The sequence below is a fragment of the Lissotriton vulgaris genome, chromosome 11 (genome assembly GCF_964263255.1).
Source record: "Lissotriton vulgaris chromosome 11, aLisVul1.2, whole genome shotgun sequence".
NCBI lineage: Eukaryota > Metazoa > Chordata > Amphibia > Caudata > Salamandridae > Lissotriton > Lissotriton vulgaris.
This window is the reverse complement of record NC_141699.1, coordinates 495784899-495804189: the sequence shown is the minus strand read 5'-3', so window position 1 is coordinate 495804189 and position 19291 is coordinate 495784899.

Here is a 19291-nt window from a genome sequence, read left to right as displayed (position 1 = left end):
AGCTATCAGCGCAGCATAATCCAAGTGTGGTAGAGAGAAAAATTGCAAAAGAAGTGAGCCTTGGGCGAGTGGCAGGGCCTTTTCAGCGCCCGCCAGTGGCGGATTTCATCTGTTCCCCATTAGGGGTGGTCCCGAAGAAGGACCCGGGGGAGTTTAGGCTGATCCATAACCTGTCTGCCCCAAGGGGTTTCTCGGTGAACGATGCTATTGACCCAGAAGTTTGTTCGGTGCGGTACGCATCATTCGATGATGCCGTCACCATGTTAAATCGCCTGGGCCCCGGGGCGCTGATGGCGAAATCAGATATCGAATCAGCGTTCCGGTTGCTCCCGGTACACCCACGGGATCAGCGTTTGCTAGGTTTTGCATTCCAAGGGAGTTATTACATGGATAAATGCATGCCGATGGGTTGCTCCATTTCTTGTGCCTATTTTGAGAAATTCAGCTGTTTTTTAGAGTGGGCATTCACCGAGGCCACAGGGCATAGGCATGTTATGCATTATCTAGATGACTTTCTGTTCTTGGGAGCAGCCGGCGACACGAAATGTGCGCAGGCGCTACAGGACTTTTGCATCCTCATGAGGGAGTTTGGAGTCCCATTGGCACCAGGTAAGACGGTTGGACCATCTACTTCACTGGAGTTTCTGGGAATTGAGCTCGATTCTGTGGAGGGTTGTTTCCATTTACCGGTGGGAAAGGTAGCTAAATTTAGGGCTTCCCTGGAACTTTGCCTTAGTAAGGAGAAAGTGACCCTGCACCAGTTACAGCAAACAGTGGGTCAGCTTAACTTTGCCTTGAGAGTTATACCAATGGCCCGCCCCTTTTCACGCTCTATTGCACAAGCTATGGTTGGTCTCAAAGAAGGACACCACCGCACGAGACTGTCTGCAGAGGTTCGCCAGGATATGCGCATTTGGTTGGCATTTCTGGCGGACTTTAACGGTCGAGTAGTGTGGAACAAGCCGCCAGCGTCTTCGGACGAGCTGGGTTTGTGGACGGACTCGGCGGGGAGCGTGGGATTTGGCACCATCTTTGGTAACCGATGGTCGGCGCAAACATGGCCGGCGTGGTGGCACTCCTGCGGTCTCACAAGTAACATTGGGTTCCTGGAGCTATTCCCTATTTTTGTTGCTCTGATGGCATGGCCGGACGATTTCAGAGACCACTCTGTGGTATTTTGGTCTGATAATATGACTGTTGTCGAATGCATTAACAATCAGGCAGCACGCTGCAAATGGATCTTGAGATTGTTGAAGGAAGTTGTGCTGCTTTGCATGAAACTGAATGTACAGTTCAGGGCGAAACATGTGCCGGGCGTACTGAATCATGCAGCTGATGCACTCTCTCGTTCACATATGCAGGCGTTCAGGGGTTATCTACCTACAGCGGACCTAGTGGCGGCACCATTCCCCGAAGCGCTTTGGCTAATCGGTGCCCCGGATTACAAGACCTCGTGGCAGCAAGCTTAGCCCCCAGGACAAGGAAAGCATACGAAGGAGCGTTTCGTTCCTATTGCGCATTTTTGGGTCCGACAGGGAGTCAGAACTGGGGTCAGGAGGAGTCCTTTCTGGGGTTCTTGGTGGCTCTACACCGAGAAGGCCGATCAGCGGCAACGGCCAGTAGGCACAGGGCGGCCATTTCATTTATGGCGCAGGTGCATGGCATAAAAGACCCAACAAGTTCCTTTTTGGCGAGAAAAGCCCTTCGCGGCTGGCAGCGCCTTGAGGGTCGTAAGCAGGATGAGAGGCGCCCGATTGGCTTAGAAAGGTTGTCCCTACTCATGGCGACACTAGTCGAGACATGCTCCTCCCAATTCGAGGCGGTTTTGTTCCGGGCAGCTTTCGCGTTAGCATTCCATGGGGCGATGCGGGTGAGCGAACTGGTTGCTAGGAATAAAAAAGACGTTGAGGGAGGCCTGCGCAGGAATCACGTCCTAATTAGGGGTGATTCAATGATAGTGACGATAGCCAGGTCCAAGACAGACCAGGGGGCTACGGGAAACAGTGTTATTGTGCAGTGCATGCGAGGGTCCCCCACGTGCCCGATACTGTGTATAGAGGAATATTTGGCACTGAGGGCTGCTACGTGGGGGGGGGAGTTTGCTGAGGCACAGGGATGGCACCCCACTGACGAGGTTTCAGTTTCAGAGGGTGCTGGCACTGACAATCGCTGCCGCAGGCATGGACCCGAGCGATTTCGGGACCCACTCCTTTAGGATAGGGGCGGCTACTGAGGCTACAGCCAGGGGTAAAAGTGCGGATGAAGTGAAACAGTTGGGACGATGGTCCTCGAATTGCTTCAAAAGGTATGTGCGATTGCACATGTTGTAAGTCAATTGACATGCACTCACGCTTCTTGTCTTTTGTTTGAATTACAGTTTTGCGAGCATGTCATGCGGGGCGGAATTTGCAGTCGACCCAGTACCAGGAGACGAGCGGTCATGGATCACCGTCTGAGGAGAGAGTGGTATGGGTCGTGGGCCACTCATACGTGATGCGTGCCGGGGACGTATTCAAAGCAGGTGACGCGACTCGCGCAGCTGGGGAATACGGGTACAGAGTGGCCTTCCACGGAAGGGGCGGGCTCTGTATTGACCAATTCGAATCTTTTGTTGAGGGTCTCTTAGGGCGGCAAAGGTCACCGCCATCTGTAGTCATAGTACACCTGGGGGGCAATGACTTGGTGACACTGGGGAGGCGAGTATTTTTCGAGCAAGTTTTGTCTGCCGTTAGCTGGTTGGCAAAAAGAATCCCGGGGTGCACGATTGCCTGGTCCCACATGATTCCCAGGAAAGTATGGCGGGGGGGCCTTTCGGTGTCAGCACTGAACCATTCGGTGAAGAAGGTTAACAATAAAATTGGTAGATTGTTTCGCTCTGCGCAGTTGCATAGTATCCCTCATGGGTGCATTCGGGGTGATCATATGTATCTGAATGATGGGGTTCACCTGTCCCGGGAGAAGAATGTTTTACTCATAGGAGACTTCATAGCATGGCTAAGGGGTTTGAGGAAGCATGACCTTTAGGAGGAGTTTGGGGGGGGGCGGATAGCCGGTCAACTATCCGGCCTGTGGCGGTAAGGTCATGATCGGTGAGCAGTAATTTCAAGGTCCCTAGAGGGGGGCGCCACCCACTATGGATGGGAGCGCCCGGGGGGAGGCAGCCATTGGCCCCTCCCACTGGGAGGCGGCACCCACTAAGGATGGGTCGCCTAAGGGGAGACGGCCATAGGCCCCTTCCAAGGGAGGAGGCGGCTATATGCCCCTCCTACTAATTTCCCGGGGCCCGGATATCCGCGACGGCGGATAGAGAGTGTGGGGATGGGGGGGAGTCCACGCTGTCCTTCCTACAGATACCTCACACGGGAGCTCAGACAACCTTTAAGATGGCGTCAAGCGGAAAGGGGGGCCCCCAACAAGACAAGGGAAATACAGTTGGCAATGAGGGTACAGTCCTCTGCGCATGCGCCGCCACTCACACCGTGAGGGCGAGAGTTTTGGTAGTGGGGATCTGACACCGGTTAAGACCTTGCCGTTGGCCCTTAATGCTAGGATGTACAATTTTAATTTAGAATGTATGCATTTGCAGGATGTTAGACTCGGCTAGGAAACCTTTGTATTAGAGATTTGTTAAGGTTAGCCAAAGAACATGTCTTCATCGAAATGTAGTAAATATAAAATTGTACATGATTATGAAACTTTTATTTAATGTTTTAAATTTTGTTTCATATTTTAATAAATACGGCCGGGAGGGTGACTCCCTCCCGCCTTCCAAAAGTTCAGAACTGCGTCCGACTTCCCATCCTTGGGGATTGTGTTGGGAGGGGGTGACGGGCATCCCGGCCATATGGAAAAGGGGGGGCCACTCGGTCCCCCCGAACGTATGGTTGGGTGCCCCGATCCTCCCGGGAAACCATTTTGGGGGGGGTGCGTGTCTCGGCTGGTATGCCCGAAGCGGCGTAGCCGGGGCGCGCCTTTTCCCGCCCAAGAGGGGTTGTCCTAGACACCTACACCGATGGCCAGGCCCAGTAGGCGTACCGGAGGAGGGTACACGCCCCCCGAAGAAGAATAAGTAGAGCGGGAATCCGAAGAAGCGTCCTCTTGTTCCTGTGCTCTGAAGGCTGCACCCACTCATTGCTCGTGAGCCCTCGACGGAACAAGGAGCAATTTTGACCCACCCACCAGCCCCTTATGGCAATGTTTGTTGTGCAATAAAGTTTTGCTGTGATAGGCCTCTTTTTTCCTCTGTTTAAAAGTAAATGAATGTTTTGGTTGAGGATGTGCCTTCTGTCTGTAAGATTCTGTTTTTTCTTTAGGAGTCAACAGGTTGATACAATTAGACATGCTGATATTTGCTTTCTTAGTAGGTGAACAACTGTCATATTTATTTTTTGGTCGGCGGTAAGGTCATGATCGGTGAGCAGTAATTTCAAGGTCCCCAGAGGGGGGCGCCACCCACTATGGATGGGAGCGCCCGGGGGGAGGCGGCCATTGGCCCCTCCCACTGGGAGGCGGCACCCACTAAGGATGGGTCGCCTAAGGGGAGACGGCCATAGGCCCCTTCCAAGGGAGGAGGCTGCTATATGCCCCTCCTACTAATTTCCCGGGGCCCGGATATCCACGACGGCGGATAGAGAGTGTGGGGATGGGGGGGGGGAGTCCACGTTGTCCTTCCTACAGATACCTCACACGGGAGCTCAGACGACCTTTAAGATGGCGTCGAGCGGAAAGGGGGGCCCCCAACAAGACAAGGGAAATGCAGTTGGCAATGAGGGTACAGTCCTCTGCGCATGCGCCGCCACTCACACCGTGAGGGCGAGAGTTTTGGTAGTGGGGATCTGACACCGGTTAAGACCTTGCCGTTGGCCCTTAATGCTAGGATGTACAATTTTAATTTAGAATGTATGCATTTGCAGGATGTTAGACTCGGCTAGGAAACCTTTGTATTAGAGATTTGTTAAGGTTAGCCAAAGAACATGTCTTCATCGAAATGTAATAAATATAAAATTGTACATGATTATGAAACTTTTATTTAATGTTTTAAATTTTGTTTCATATTTTAATAAATATGGCCGGGAGGGTGACTCCCTCCCGCCTTCCAAAAGTTCAGAACTGCGCCCGACTTCCCATCCTTGGGGATTGTGTTGGGAGGGGGTGACGGGCATCCCGGCCATAATTCCTTTGGTGACATATTTATTTCAACACTGTCTTTCCGAGCTGAGAAACACATTTAAAATATGGACCTGGCAATTCTAAATGCACCCCCAGAAATCCAAAATGAACAGATCACTGCATGTGGAAATGATATAAGAAAACAAAGATATTAGTAAAAGTGAACAACTCTCCCTTCTATTCAGTGTTAATGGATGAAACGACTGACTGCACCACAGTTGAGCAAGTATCCGCTTGTGCACTTTTCGTTCAATATATTGAATCAATTCAGTTTTTTGAAGTATGTGAGGAATTTGTAGGTTTTATTTATGTAGAGTCAACAGCCGGGGAGTCACTCACTGACAAATATTCTCCTAGCTTTTTTACGAGCCTTTGGTCTTCTGATTCAGCTCCTAAGAGGCCAAAGTTATGATGGGGCAGACAACATGAGCGGTAAATAAAAGGAGGCAGCAGGAGAATTAAAGAAGAACAGCCCCTGGCTCATTAAATGCTGTGTCGGGCACATGCTCTACGTAACACAATTGTAAAGAACAGCAGTCTTCCCTTGATCAGGAACATGATGACAACAATTTCTGAGATTTACACCTTTTTTGACCTGCCTCCCAAAAGGATACACGTTTTCAAACAGATTAATGAACAGCATCTCAGAAAAGGAGATTTAAGGAGCATCACTTACGTGAAGGATGATAGAACAACTCGAATAGTTCAGCCAAGTGAAACTTTCTGACCAGCTAGATATGGGGCTGTGACAACCTTCTTGAAAAAAATATTATGTCACCCAGATAGCTTTAACACTTGTGAGTGAAGAGGTAGACAGTAACGCAGTACCTCTTTTAGTTGTCATCTCTTCTTCGGAGTTTAGCATTTCGCTGGTGCTGTATGCACATATTTTACATTACACGTCCCCTTTCTCAAATGTTCTTCAGTCTCAACATTGTGATCTTTTTGAAAGCATGCTTGTAATAGATTGCATGAAAAAAATAAAAGAAACAATCAAATATTTGAAAAACTGGCAAAACTGCAGAAGAAGATCAGGGTCTTCCTTTGAAGCACCCGCATAATTCCAAGAAAGCTCTTCATATGCCACATGCTGAGGCAACAAATGTAGTTGACTACTATCGCCTCAACCGGTGCTTTCCTTTTATTGACCATATTTTACAAGAAATGGAGTCCCACATGACGTCAGTTCAGTATGAGGACTTATTTTGTGTATTCTCACTTTTCACTGAGGAGATCACAAAATATGAGTTATCGTCAGAGAATGTTTTACTGTGTTGTTTTAAGGAAGGCCTAAATACTTCAGAAGCTTCGAATGCTGAAATTAAAAGATGGAAAACGCTCTGTGATACCACCAGCCTTCAAATGTGTTTAACTGATGCACTGAAGCTAAATAACTCAGACTTCTATCCAAACCTTAATATTATGTTTTGCATCCTTCCTGTTCTTCCAATAAGTACTGTTACCGTGGAAAGATCGTACTCATGTCCAAGGCAGTTAAAAACATGGGTCAGAAATATTTGAATGAAAACAGACTTTGTGGGCTGGCACTTGTGCATCTTCACAAATACATTGGCCTTGTTAGAGAGGCTCGCAACTGGGCTGCAGATAAAAATAGAAGAGCAGAATTGTAATTTTAAATACAATTTGAACAGAGATTTGAAGACTATGCCAAAGCGCTGATTGCTTTTTCTGATGGTGAATGATCTTGAATTGTTAGAGGTCTAGAAAGTTATATGTCTGCCGAAATATTAATAATTAGCTGCCTCGTGTGAAATGACTTTGTTTAGGTTAAGCGGTCTTATAATGGGCCACCATCATCAATGAGTGATTTTATTGGATCTTTGCTGCTTACAATAAATGTACCTTTGCTATTTAAACGCATGTTATACTTCTATGGTTATAAAGAACATGGGGAGTACTTTTCTGTAGTTCATTTGTTAAACTCAACATGGACCACCAAAAGGCAGTTAAATTATTTGAATACTATATACATTACTTGTTGAACTGAACTTGAAGTGAATTTTCATCCAACAAACAATATCACCTTTATCCAAAATACCCAGAGTAAATATTGTGTTTTCTTTGCTCATATTCCAGACAGATATATTTTCAAAAAAATGCCCAATATATATGTCATTACTTTGCCAATATTGATCTAATAAATATCTTACTCATCTGAAATTCAACAGCCTGCTAAGATATAGGAGATCCTTAGTACCGACCTCTGCTAGAAGTGTGGTTGCTTATTTATGGCACTTCAATACAGACCAGCAGTACTTTTGTGAATGGTCAAAGAAAGTTCATGGTAGAAGTGAGTAAAGGTCTAATGTTGAACAATGAGAAAAATGGCAGGAGTCTTCATCTCTGTTCACTGTGGGATATGGTTCAAATTGCGGGGTACTTGTTTTTCCTGCCTACTCCCTTGCAAGCAAGAATTCTTTTTGAAGCTTTTATGATGTGCAACTGATTGTAGGTGTTAAACAGTTCCTTAGCTTGATTGGATTAATCATATATTTATTTAGAATAAAAAGCCTTCTTATCTTCTTTGATGGCTTTATGATAGACTCTTCTATATATTTGTTATCAGTTTTTGCCTTCTGCAGCTGGAACTGTGCACCATGGTAGTTCCTATTTACGGTTAGCTTGTTTCAGCTCTACTAGGTCTTTATTTGAACCCCTTCAATATTGCTTTGATACACAGTTTGGATTTTCTAGTTTCATTTGGGGCCAACATTGTAAGGGTGGATGCTAAGCTTCGATAGAGGTCCGCCAGCAAGGCTTCAGGGGGAGTTGGATTTTCCTACAATGAAAGTTGATTCAAACTTCCATATGCATAAGTTGTGTCAAGCATGGACTGGGTGGAGTGTTGAGTTTTCTATCCCAGGCTGATTGAAATGAATACATCGTCTGACCAGAGCTGTGATGACCTGGTAAAGTTCAATGTGTCAAAGTTATGTGTGGTTATGAAGTTCACTAAGTGTGTTGGTCACTTACCTCTGCATAGAAGTTTGGCCTTGTATCTTTTTGATGAGTGGAAGACTAGGTTTTTGATCAAGCCTTTAAGTGGAGTGGCAGGTCAAGGAATTCCTCTAGACATGTTGGTGTTAGTTGTGACTATGGGTGATACAATTAAAGGGGCATTGGCTTTTATGGAGCAGTGCGGGCTATGCTCTTGAACGAAGGGTACTAGAAGCCGGGAATGTCCATGCAGGACAGGTCAGGGATGTAGGTTACAAAATGCTCCTTTCTATCTTTTGCTGTTTATTTTCAAGGGAGAATGTATGGCGTGTAGAAGTGAGCACACCAAACGTGGTAATGTATACTTTTGCAACATGCTACATGTTTCTTTTTATTTGTTGCTGACCAGTTTACCCATGTACCTTCATACAGAATAGCAGATTTAAAGAAACATTCTCGGTGTGGCTAAATACATCTTGTTGTCTCTCCTAGAAACTGCAGTTCATTATAACAGCCTTACCTATCTGCACACCAGGTAAGTGCAGAGTGAATTACATAAAAAGTGCTATTTAATTAAAAGTTAATGTCGCTGCTCAGTGCGTTAACAGCGGTTAAAATCCTTTAAAGAATCATTGATCATTTACCACTCTATAACTACGGGGCAGTGCTGAGGTAAAGGTTTATTAACAGCATTCAGGGTCTGACAGCATGCGGGCACTACGGCTATGAGCACCTGTCTAACCGAGAAAGGCAGTGGGCTCCTGTGCTGGTTTTCCCTGTGCCCTGGCCTCACACATTTATTGGGCTTAGAATATAGGCGAGCATTCTGATTGGGTGAGTCATCTCAGCACTCTTCAAAAGGCTCAAAGAAATATATTGAACCTCCTTGAGGCGTTTCTATTCTTTGAGCTGTTTTTTTTTCTTTCTCGCAGCCCGCTATTTTAGTGCAAATTGATTTTAAACCAAAACGAGGGTTTTCTTTATCACTGATCATAAACATTTTAGAATGAAAGACATACTATTACAGAATTCTTAAACCTGGAGGTGCTCACTTAAAAAAGAAAAGGGATGCCAGTGAAGAACCTGACAAATTTCCTGATAAATTACTGAGATTGTTGGTCCTATTGGAAATAGGATTCTGTTATTAAACTTGCTCGTTTGAGTTTTCTTTGCCTCTCATCATACAAAGGACAAAGTGGGTGATTGTAACGAGAAGTGATTAGTGCTTTTATTAACAGTGAAAAACTGTTCATCATGGAGGAAACCCGGTACAGCGAGCGCGCAGGGGACCAAAGTGCCATCTTCAGCTATCACAAGCCGTTGAAAAGGGTAAAAAAATGAAAATTCCATAGAGGGAACTATTCGACAAAAGGTTTTTGTTCTCACATGTCACCCTTTCATTGTTCCTTCAGCTTTCAGCTGGTGCAAAAGGCTGAAAGAAATTGTGACTCTTTTTCAACGTAGAGGTGAAAGATAAAAACTAGAAGGCAGTGGTAATTGTCTTGCATTCTCTAAAAATACCTGAAATTAAAGCTGAACACTGTGCAAGATCATTTTTTTCCAAGTGCCGCTGCTTTCCTTTCTGATGCCCGCCTTTCATTCTGCTGACAAAGCCTTATTCCATAATATCTAATAATATATTTTTTATTAGTTTTTCTATTAAATTAAAACAGTAACCATAATTAGTTGTGTTATGCTAAAAATATTTCATCCTAAATGTGCATGCATATATTATTGAGTATCAACGTCTTTTCTCCCCATTGCAAAGCTTTGTAACTCTAAATATATTAAATAAATACTCTGTAGCTCCAAAACACTGACATTCTTAAACATGAATCCATGTCTGGGGAGAGGCAATAATGATATTTGTTTGGTTCACTAAATATTTCTTCAGGTTAAAATAATCATCTTACTACAAAATGCACACAATCCCACCAAACATTTATAATCATAACAAATTAGAAGGGTGATGCTGTATAAATATAGAACTACACCGTCTATAGTTGTTTGACAACAAACATTTAGTTAAACAGAAAAAAATTCTTTAAAAAATTATATAATTACATTACCCTTACATTTTCCTGTAACAAATCAATTATTTCTTTTTTCCTGTATTGTAACATAGTCCACTATTGTAGCTCTTTGAATATATGTTCCCTGGTAGATCATAGTTTATTCACAGAGAAGAATTTAATATCTGCCTGAAAATTCAGTCTAAAGTATGGAAGCAAACATTTCTATAGATTAGGAAGAATATAAACAATATGCCCACCAATCAGGAACACTGGATCCTTGGAAGAAACAATCATGCTTCAAAAGAATAAAGGATGACCTGCTAGGTACAGGCTCAAATGGTCATGAATTGGAAGCTTGGAAGGTCTGTGAACTTTCCTTCTTGATTACCCTCAAGGGAGGGGTGATTCCACACAAGTACCCACTGTGCCACCCTGCACTTAATATATATGTGAAAGATGCTATTTGTTTCCCTAACAACAACCAAGATAAAAAGAAAAAGCCACAAAAGACAGAAAAAACCTCCTTGGCAATCTTAGTAGTTTGTGAGCGAGCACAATGAATTAATCCTAGTTTTGAAAAGCAAGGCACCAAATATACCTGGAATCAAGGTTGAGCAAAAGCCCAGCATAATACATCATGAGCGAGAAATCTGGGCAGAAATCCAGATACATAATAGAGAAAAAATCTGGGACAAATATAGTGGCAGATGGGTAATGAACATGATGAAAATGAAGGGAACATATGCCTTGCGATGCTTCCATCTATTTTCATTGCCTTCTTGTATATGGTCTAACAAGGAAATGACATCCCAGCAAACAGATCATCTCCATCTTAGTATGGGAATTTTAGGCAACAATCTATTGAAGCAGTACTAGCTTAAAAAGTTATTTACAGCTAGCCAAGTCTATATTTTCAGAGCTAAGGCAGGGTGCAGGTATGAGAATTGGACACATACATTTGGCATCCTTCTTTTCCTTTAAGCTTTCTTCCCCCAACTGCTGCTCTTCGTGGCGATCGTTCAGCAAAAGCCACACAACACCTCTTTGAGTGGCCAAAAAAACACCAATGTGGTTTGAGAAGCAAAGGGACAGATGTGTGTGGATACACAGAACATACTGACTTTTCAATACATGCTTCTGCTGCCTCTGGCATGTACCAGGCACAGATGAAACACACCATACTATGAAAGTTGGAACGATTTCTACATGCCACGTAATAAATGGAGCAAAAAACACAGTTGATGGACAGAATGCAGAACAATGTCTTACATTCACCCCAGTACAAAGATCTGGGCCTAAATCCATCGTTTTTTTGCACCCCACACCACCCTAGGTCAGACAATGGCTATATGCAAATCAGCCTTGACCCTGTGCCTCATGGGAACAGTCCAGCCCGAACTACCAAGCCATGTCTTTCCTGGACCGGAATCAAGCATCTAAGGACCGGTTTCTGGCTATCAGCCTTCTTCAGCCTGGATAGCTTGACTCCAGTGATGTGGAGAGCCTTGGATTCACGTACTGAACGGAGAGCAGCATTTTGAACTTTAACCTGTCTTCCACAAACAACAAATGAATGACTCGAAAATGGAAATAGGTGCAGGCCTTTTTATTGCGCTAGTAGTATGCAGAACCTGCAAATGCATCAGTTTGTTTTATCTTCTATGACTTGTAATTTGATGTCTATCAGTCAGTTAGTCAATACTCTTTATTTTGGCATTAAGCCTTAAAAGGCAGTCCATCATATAATTGCAAAATGATATAGTACAAAAATATTTAAAAAAATATGTACATTAAAATTCATTTAAAAGAAGAACTTTAAAAGCGACCTTGTACCATTTATAAAAGATATACAATTTAAAAATGCATGCCTTGATACTATACATTGACATACACTAAAATAACACAACATTAAGTACATGAACGGTAAACTATAATGCAGTAGCTTAGTGCAAGACTCAGGTCTATGGGATGTTAACTGTTGCAGGGAGGGAAACGTGTTCCCGCCTTACACAGCAGATTTGCAAGCAAATGCTTAGAGACTGCAAACACAGTATGCTGGATGGTATATTCTTTAGGAATTCTAAGCGCCTCCACATCCAGAGCAGTCCCCAGGTTCCTACAGATGGAAATTAACAACTCTGCCCATGCCAGCCTATACTCCAGACAAACAAGCATTGGCATAGCCAATAAGTCTTGCCTTTGGGACATTATAAGTGTTTAACCATGCAACAGTTGATGTTGCAGTAAGGATCTTGTGCTGCATAATTAAATACTTATAAGGTCCCAAAGGCGAGACCCATTGGCTATGCCAATGCTTGTTCTCCTTTTAGTTTTGTTTTCTGGCATGATTTTGCACATTCACAAATAAGAAAACTAATGCTAGTACGCAAAAAAGAATTGGTGATAGGATCACCATTAATTATTGACAGGGTTTCTGAAACTCATATTTACATGCCTTGAAAATGGTTAAGGATATAATGGATGGGTAGTTTATAAAAATACAGTTTTTAACAAAATCTATAAAAATCTTTGGCAAAGTCACGAGAGCGACTTCAGTTTTTTGATTAACGTGATTTCCTGGTTCAATTGCAAGGGAGGCAGTAACTACGAACAGTGCAGGAAAGGGGTGCGTAATTTAACTCGCAAGCGCACTGTAAGGCTTACTGAGCCATTACAGCTCGTAAGCACTTGCCAGCGCGTGTAACTGCTCGCTGGTGGCCTGAGAAAGCCTTTTGGTAGCACTTCAAAAAGCCAGCTTCTAAATGTCTTGTCAGACTAGCGCATGCACTGGCTCTAATGAGACCTGAAAATGAGGACATGTTCCAAGGTTTTCTTCGAAAAAACTGCAGGATGGACAGTCCGGTTCCTCTACTTTGTCTACACAAGCCTGTCTCTGGGTATATGTGTGCAAATGGAGGGACTCATGTCTAAATTGAACATAGACCATTCTGGCCAAGATTAGTTTAATTTCATCTTGGAACTCTTCAACTTTAAAATAGTCCTTGTCTTGTATATCAGTCAATACACCCAAAGTAGGGCTTGTTAAGAGTGCTAAGTTTGTCATTTTTGTAGCTCAGCTTAGAAATTTGGCTACAAGACTCAACAGGATTATCCCAAAGTCTATCTTTCCCCAAACTTCGGAGGGTATACATGACATGTTTAATCCAGAGTAAGTCCCCTGCTTCCTGCATGACAAATATCTCTCCCAGCCAACAACATTACAATGATAGCTAAGGGGTTGCCCGGATTCTTATTCAGTACATTATGGGCCTGATGGTAATCGCTTCATAATTCGTTCTCTAGAAGGACTAAGGCATATGACAAGCGCAGAGAATCACGCCGCGCGCACTTAGGACCCGGCCTCTCCGGACCCCGCCAGCTCCTGGTCTTTGGTGGTTGGTCGGGCGGACGGCCCAATCGGTGTCCGGCCGACCCATTTCCGGTCCGGCGATATCGCGTGACCTGAGGGTCAGGGGTTGGAGACTCTGGGCCTATTTAGGGTCAACTCCCTGTGACTGGGGTCTCTGTTCCCACTATCACTCCTGGATACCTGACTGCTCACGCAGGCACCTGGCCATTCTCGTGATCCGGGCCGGCTTTCCGAAACTATAGAAGCAGAAGGATCGAGCATCGTTCGTGTAGCCAGGTAAGGGGTCGAGTGCCTCGGAGGGCCTCGGGGGCAGCCGTGAGTCACGGTGGGTGCTGGGAAAGGATAGGAGTGTCGCTGCCTTACGGGGCTTACGGCTGTGTGCGGGGTTCCTCGTGGTGCGGGCTCCTGCCAGGAGGCGTGAACGGTGCTTAGGGGTGCGGGAGCAGGGAACTCGGGGCGCGTTAGGTGTTATAGCAAGGTAGTGCGAAGCGCGAGATAGTTAGCATGGCGCCCAAAAAGGGAGGACAAAAGCGAAAAGATTTTGAGCCTGAATTGGCACAGATTATGACATTACTGCTGAAGAAGTTGAGCAAGGAGGCTCCCGATAGCAGGGATGAGAGCGATTCTTCCCGGGGGGAACAGCCCGAGGTCGTAGAGCGGCCGCGCAGGGGGGTGCCACCGAAGGTCACTTGTCCGCCATTAAAGAAGAAAGCCAAGGCACAGCCTAAAAGGAAAGGGGGAGCCAGGCAGGGGAAAAGTAGGCCTAGCCCTGTCAGGGGGAAACGGGACGAGGGATCAGTAGGTCCCGTCCCCACGCCTCCATTAGATGCAGAGCAGGTGTACCCTTCTGACCCCATTTCGAATGTACCCGCGCCAGTAGATCCAGTGGGTTCAGTTTTGTCTGAGATTAGGGAGGCGCTGAAGGCGTTGGCCCCAGGGAGGCCCGGTACCAGTAGTTAGGGTCCCCCCGGCCCCACTACCACCACAGCCGGTGGCCGCAGTGGCAGCCGTGTGCGATCCATTAGATAGCTTGCTGGCGTCAGTTTCCACATTAGTGGGCCAATTATCAGCTCCGGAGAAAGTATAGAGAGAGTGAGCGCTGGAGCGGCGGCACCGTGGGGGCCCCCTCTGGCCACAGAACAGGGCGCATTGCAGGACATTCAGGGGCAGTTGGCCCTCTTAGTCGAGTCGCGCAAGGCGTTGCCCAGTGTAGCGATTGGAGCCCATCCCCCTGCGACAGCGATAGCTGTAACACCTACAGGAGGTAAGCCTGGTGATGCTACAGCAAGGAGCAGCGAGGTGGGGGTTAGTCAGGGGAACGTATTGTCCCAGTCAGGGATGTTAGCTACGCATGTGAGTGTGGAAATGCGAGAGAAGATTTAAAAGGGTGCCTACGTAGACATATTCTCCCTTATCAGGCCGAAGAGAAGAGAGGAAGATTACAAAGACAGGGAGGGGAAAGAGCACTCCTTCCGTGATCGGAGACCTAGGATTGAGGAGACAATAACCAATTGGTTGTTCCGCTTTCACGTTTATATGACAGTGTTGTTGGAAAGAAGGCCAGAGTTGGCGATTCCGCTGGTGTTTTATACCAATAAGATCGTGAAGGCCCACTCCACGCATGGTGGTTCAGCCTGGTTGACATATGATAGGGAGTTTCGCTGGGCGAAGGAGGAAAACCCCTCCATTTGTTGGGATCAGGTTGAGGTCAATGCCTGGTTAGAGAGCGAGATCAATAGGGAACACCCGGCTAGGCAGCCCTTTCGGACTTCCTAGGGAGGGCCGGGCGAGAAGAAAGGTACATGCTGGGCATTCAATGGCAAAGGGTGCACATGGCCCCCCGGGCAGTGCAAGTTTAAGCACGCATGCGCCTATTGCGGTCACCCGTCCCATCCCGAATCAAAGTGCAACAAGAAATCCAAAGAACGGGGGGGTACAGCCCCTAAGGATATCAAGCCTCCCCAAGTCTAAACTGACTACTCCTGTGGATATTGAAAAAATGATTTTTTGGTTGGACAGGTACCCAGACAAGGCAGCTGCTAGGATGTTTTTTGAGGGTTTTTCCAGTGGTTTCCGTATCCCAGCATCGCATGTCCCCCCTATTACTCAGTGTAGGAACCAAGTTTCAGCAAGAACCCATCCTTCAGTAGTGGCCACAAAGGTGGAAAAAGAGCGGGCCTTAGGCCGAGTAGCAGGCCCGTTCCTGGCTCCTCCCTGGGAGAACTATGTGTGCTCCCCTCTGGGAGTAGTGCCCAAGAAGGAGCCGTGACAATTCAGGATGATCCATAACTTATCTGCACCGAAGGGTGCATCTGTAAACGATGCCATCGACCCGGCAGTGTGCTCAGTGACGTACTCATCCTTTGATGTGAGGGAGCTAGGCCGGCGGGCGTTGCTAGCGAAAACCGACATTGAGTCAGCATTCCGCTTGTTACCGGTACACCCCGAGGATTACCATTTGCTAGGCTTTCAAGTCCAACAGCAATTTTATTACAACAGATGTATGCCTATGGGTTGTGCGGTCTCCTGCAAGTTCTTTGAGACCTTTAGCTCCATGCTGTAATGGGTGTTTTCGCAAAAGTCAGGATGTACAGATGTGGTGCATTACTTAGACGATTTCATGGTGATGGGCCCCGCATCGTCGGATGCCTGCGCTTCGGCCCTAAGTCAGCTGGTGGCTATGTTAAAGGATTTTGGGGTGCCGCTGGCTCCGAGCAAGACAGTCGGCCCTGACACGTGCATGTCCTTCCTGGGCATCGAAATTGACACAGTAGCGGGGGAATGTAGATTGCCAATGGATAAAGTAAGAGCCTTTTCCCTAGCGATTGAGGTAGCCTTGGCGTGTCCAAAGGTGACGTTGCATCAGTTACAAGTTCTTGTGGGTCAGCTAAACTTTGCTTTGCGCATCATTCCCATGGGACGTCCTTTCTCGAGGTCTATAGCCAGAGCGATGGTAGGGCTTACACAGAAGCATCATCGGGTGAGGTTAAAAGCAGGGGTTAAGGAGGACCTCAAGGTTTGGCGAGACTTCCTGGCAGATTTCAACGGGCGGGTAGTGTGGCTCGGGCCGCCGGTGTCCAGTTATGAGCTAGGCTTATACACCAATTCAGCCGGGAGTGTTGGTTTTGGGGCAATCTTGGGCCCTGCCTGGTGCGGGGCGGTCTGGCCAGCGGAGTGGCACTTAGCAGGCTTGACTAAGAATGTAGCTTTTCTAGAGCTTTTTCCCATTTGGGTGGCAGTTACAGTTTGGGCGGAGCGCTTCAGGGACAGGGCGGTGACCTGCTGGTCGGATAACATGGCGGTGGTTCAGGTTATCAATCGGCAAGGGGCGACTTGCCCACATGTGCTGAGGTTGCTGAAGTTGTTGGTGTTGGCATGCTTGAAATTGAATTTGACCTTTAAGGCTGCGCATGTACCTGGTGTTGATAACCATGCTGCTGACGCTTTGTCTCGTTCCAAGTTGCAGGACTTCTGGAGGTTCCACCTGCAGGCGGAAGAGCGCATGACGACGTTCCCTACGTCACTGTGGAAAATTGGAGCCCCGCTTTAGCTGGGCTGGTAGATGCCGCTCTGTGTGACCGCACCAAACGTGCCTATCAGTCACAGTTTAATGTTTACAGATCATTTGTGGAACAAGTGGGAGATGCGAGGATCTTTTCAACTGAAACGATGTACGCTTTTTTACAGGTTCTGCGGGATCAGGGCAAAACAGTGTCCTATGCTAGGGCCTCCTTGGCAGTGATAGGCTTCTTCGCTAAACTGGCGGGGGAACGGGACCCTGGGGCTTCATTCTTGATCAGGAAGGCCTTAGCGGGATGGGCCCGATTAGACGGGCCACAGCGGGACTGTCGTAGACCTTTGGATCTCCCGACCTTGATTGATATCTTGGGGGTACTGCCTGTTATTTGCCAGTCACCGTTCGAGAGAATCATGCTGGGGGCGGCCTTCTGCCTGGCCTTCTACGGGGCCTTTCGCCTGGGTGAGATAGTTGGGGCCTCCAGGGTAGACCATGGGGGGGTTGCAGTTCAAGGATATCTCCCTTTCCTCGGGGGGCCTAGTATTGCGGTTGGGACGGTCCAAGACAGACCAAACAGGAAAGGGGGTCTCCATCCGTTTGCTGCCAGCCCCAGGGATAGCTGCCTGCCCCGTATCCCGTATGCAGGCGTACTTGGCCCGACGCCCATCAGGGGGGGCGTTGGCTCTTTTCGTCCATGAAAACGGGGATTGCCTGTCTCAATACCAGTTTAAGGCAGTATTTGGGTTGGCCCTGGGGAATCTGTGTCTGGGAGCAGTAGGCTATTCTTCTCATTCATTTAGGATTGGCGCCACAACTTTGGCGGCAGGGGCCGGCCTCGCCCCCAACGTGGTGAAAGGTGTAGGTCGCTGGACCTCTGACTGCTATAAGCGATATGTGAGGCCGGAATTGTTGTAAAACATATGTGTGCAGTATCTAACGGCTTCATCTCTCTCCTTTCTGATTAGGATGCCCGCTTCCGCGGTATGGGTACTCGGGCACTCTTTCGTGCGTCGCACGGCGGTGCGCTTGCAGCGAAGAGAGGTTGTGAAACCGGCCGCATTGGGCGAGACCGAATTCGTATGGCACGGCGTTGGAGGGATGCGTACCCGACACTTGAGGCGGATCGTCGAGAAGGATAAAGTATGAGAGCACAAATCGCCGGATTGGATTATTCTGCATTTGGGAGGCAACGACATGGTCGACAAAGGGCGTTTGGCTGTCAAGGAAGCCCTACTAGCAGAGTTTGCCTGGCTGGGGCATGAGTTCCCATCGACGAAAATAGTCTGGTCTGGCATGATATCACGCAGGGCATGGGGCCCAGGAGTGCGTCCTAGATCTTTGAACGTCTCGGTGAGGCGATTGAACGGCGAACTAGCAAGGTTGTGCTCAGTGAAGGGCCGCTTGCGCTACCTCCAGCACCGGATGATTTCCGGAGAAGCAATGTACCACCAGGATGGGGTACATTTGTCGGACTATGGAACTGATACTTTTATCCGAGAACTTTGGTTATTTATTCTGAACGCAGGTGGGGAGGGTGTCAGACCTGTGGGCCTTGGCCAACTTTGTGGCGGAGAAGAGACCTGCGATCAGTAAATAGTGGCTAAACAAGATGGATGGGAGCCCGCTTGCCGGGCTCCATAGGCCAGCTTCTCTGGGGGGATATGGCAAGCTCTCCACTGGGAGAAAGTGACCACCGGCTGGGGAGGCTAGGGCGACAGATTTCGAGCCTCCCGGGCGACCCTGGGCAGCCTGGTGGTCGAGAGGTGGGCCCGGTAATGGCGGACAAGGATAGAAGGGCGGGACCCACCACTCTAAGGGGCAGGTGCACGGCACTTGGCGTAGGATACCCAGTTGCGAGATGCGAACCAGATGGTGTTCCTTCCTTAGGGTTGGGAAGGTGATGGAGCATGATATGCTCATAAATGTAGTTATGTTATAACTTGTGATTTTAGATATGCATGTTATTGCTTGTCATGTTTATACAATGTGGTGAATAAACATGGCCTTTTTAACCCCACCTGAACCTCTGGTGATTTCAAAATGTGGGGATCTTGCATGTCTAGGGTAGTTGGGCGGCGGGGGAATAGCTGGAGGGTACAGGTCCTATGACAAGCGCGGAGAATCACGCCACGCGCACTTAGGACCCGGCCTCTCCGGACCCCGCCCGCTCCTGGTCTCTGGTGGTTGGTCGGGTGGATGGCCCAATCAGCGTCCGGCCGACCCATTTCAGGTCCGGAGATATCGCGTGACCTGAGGGTCAGG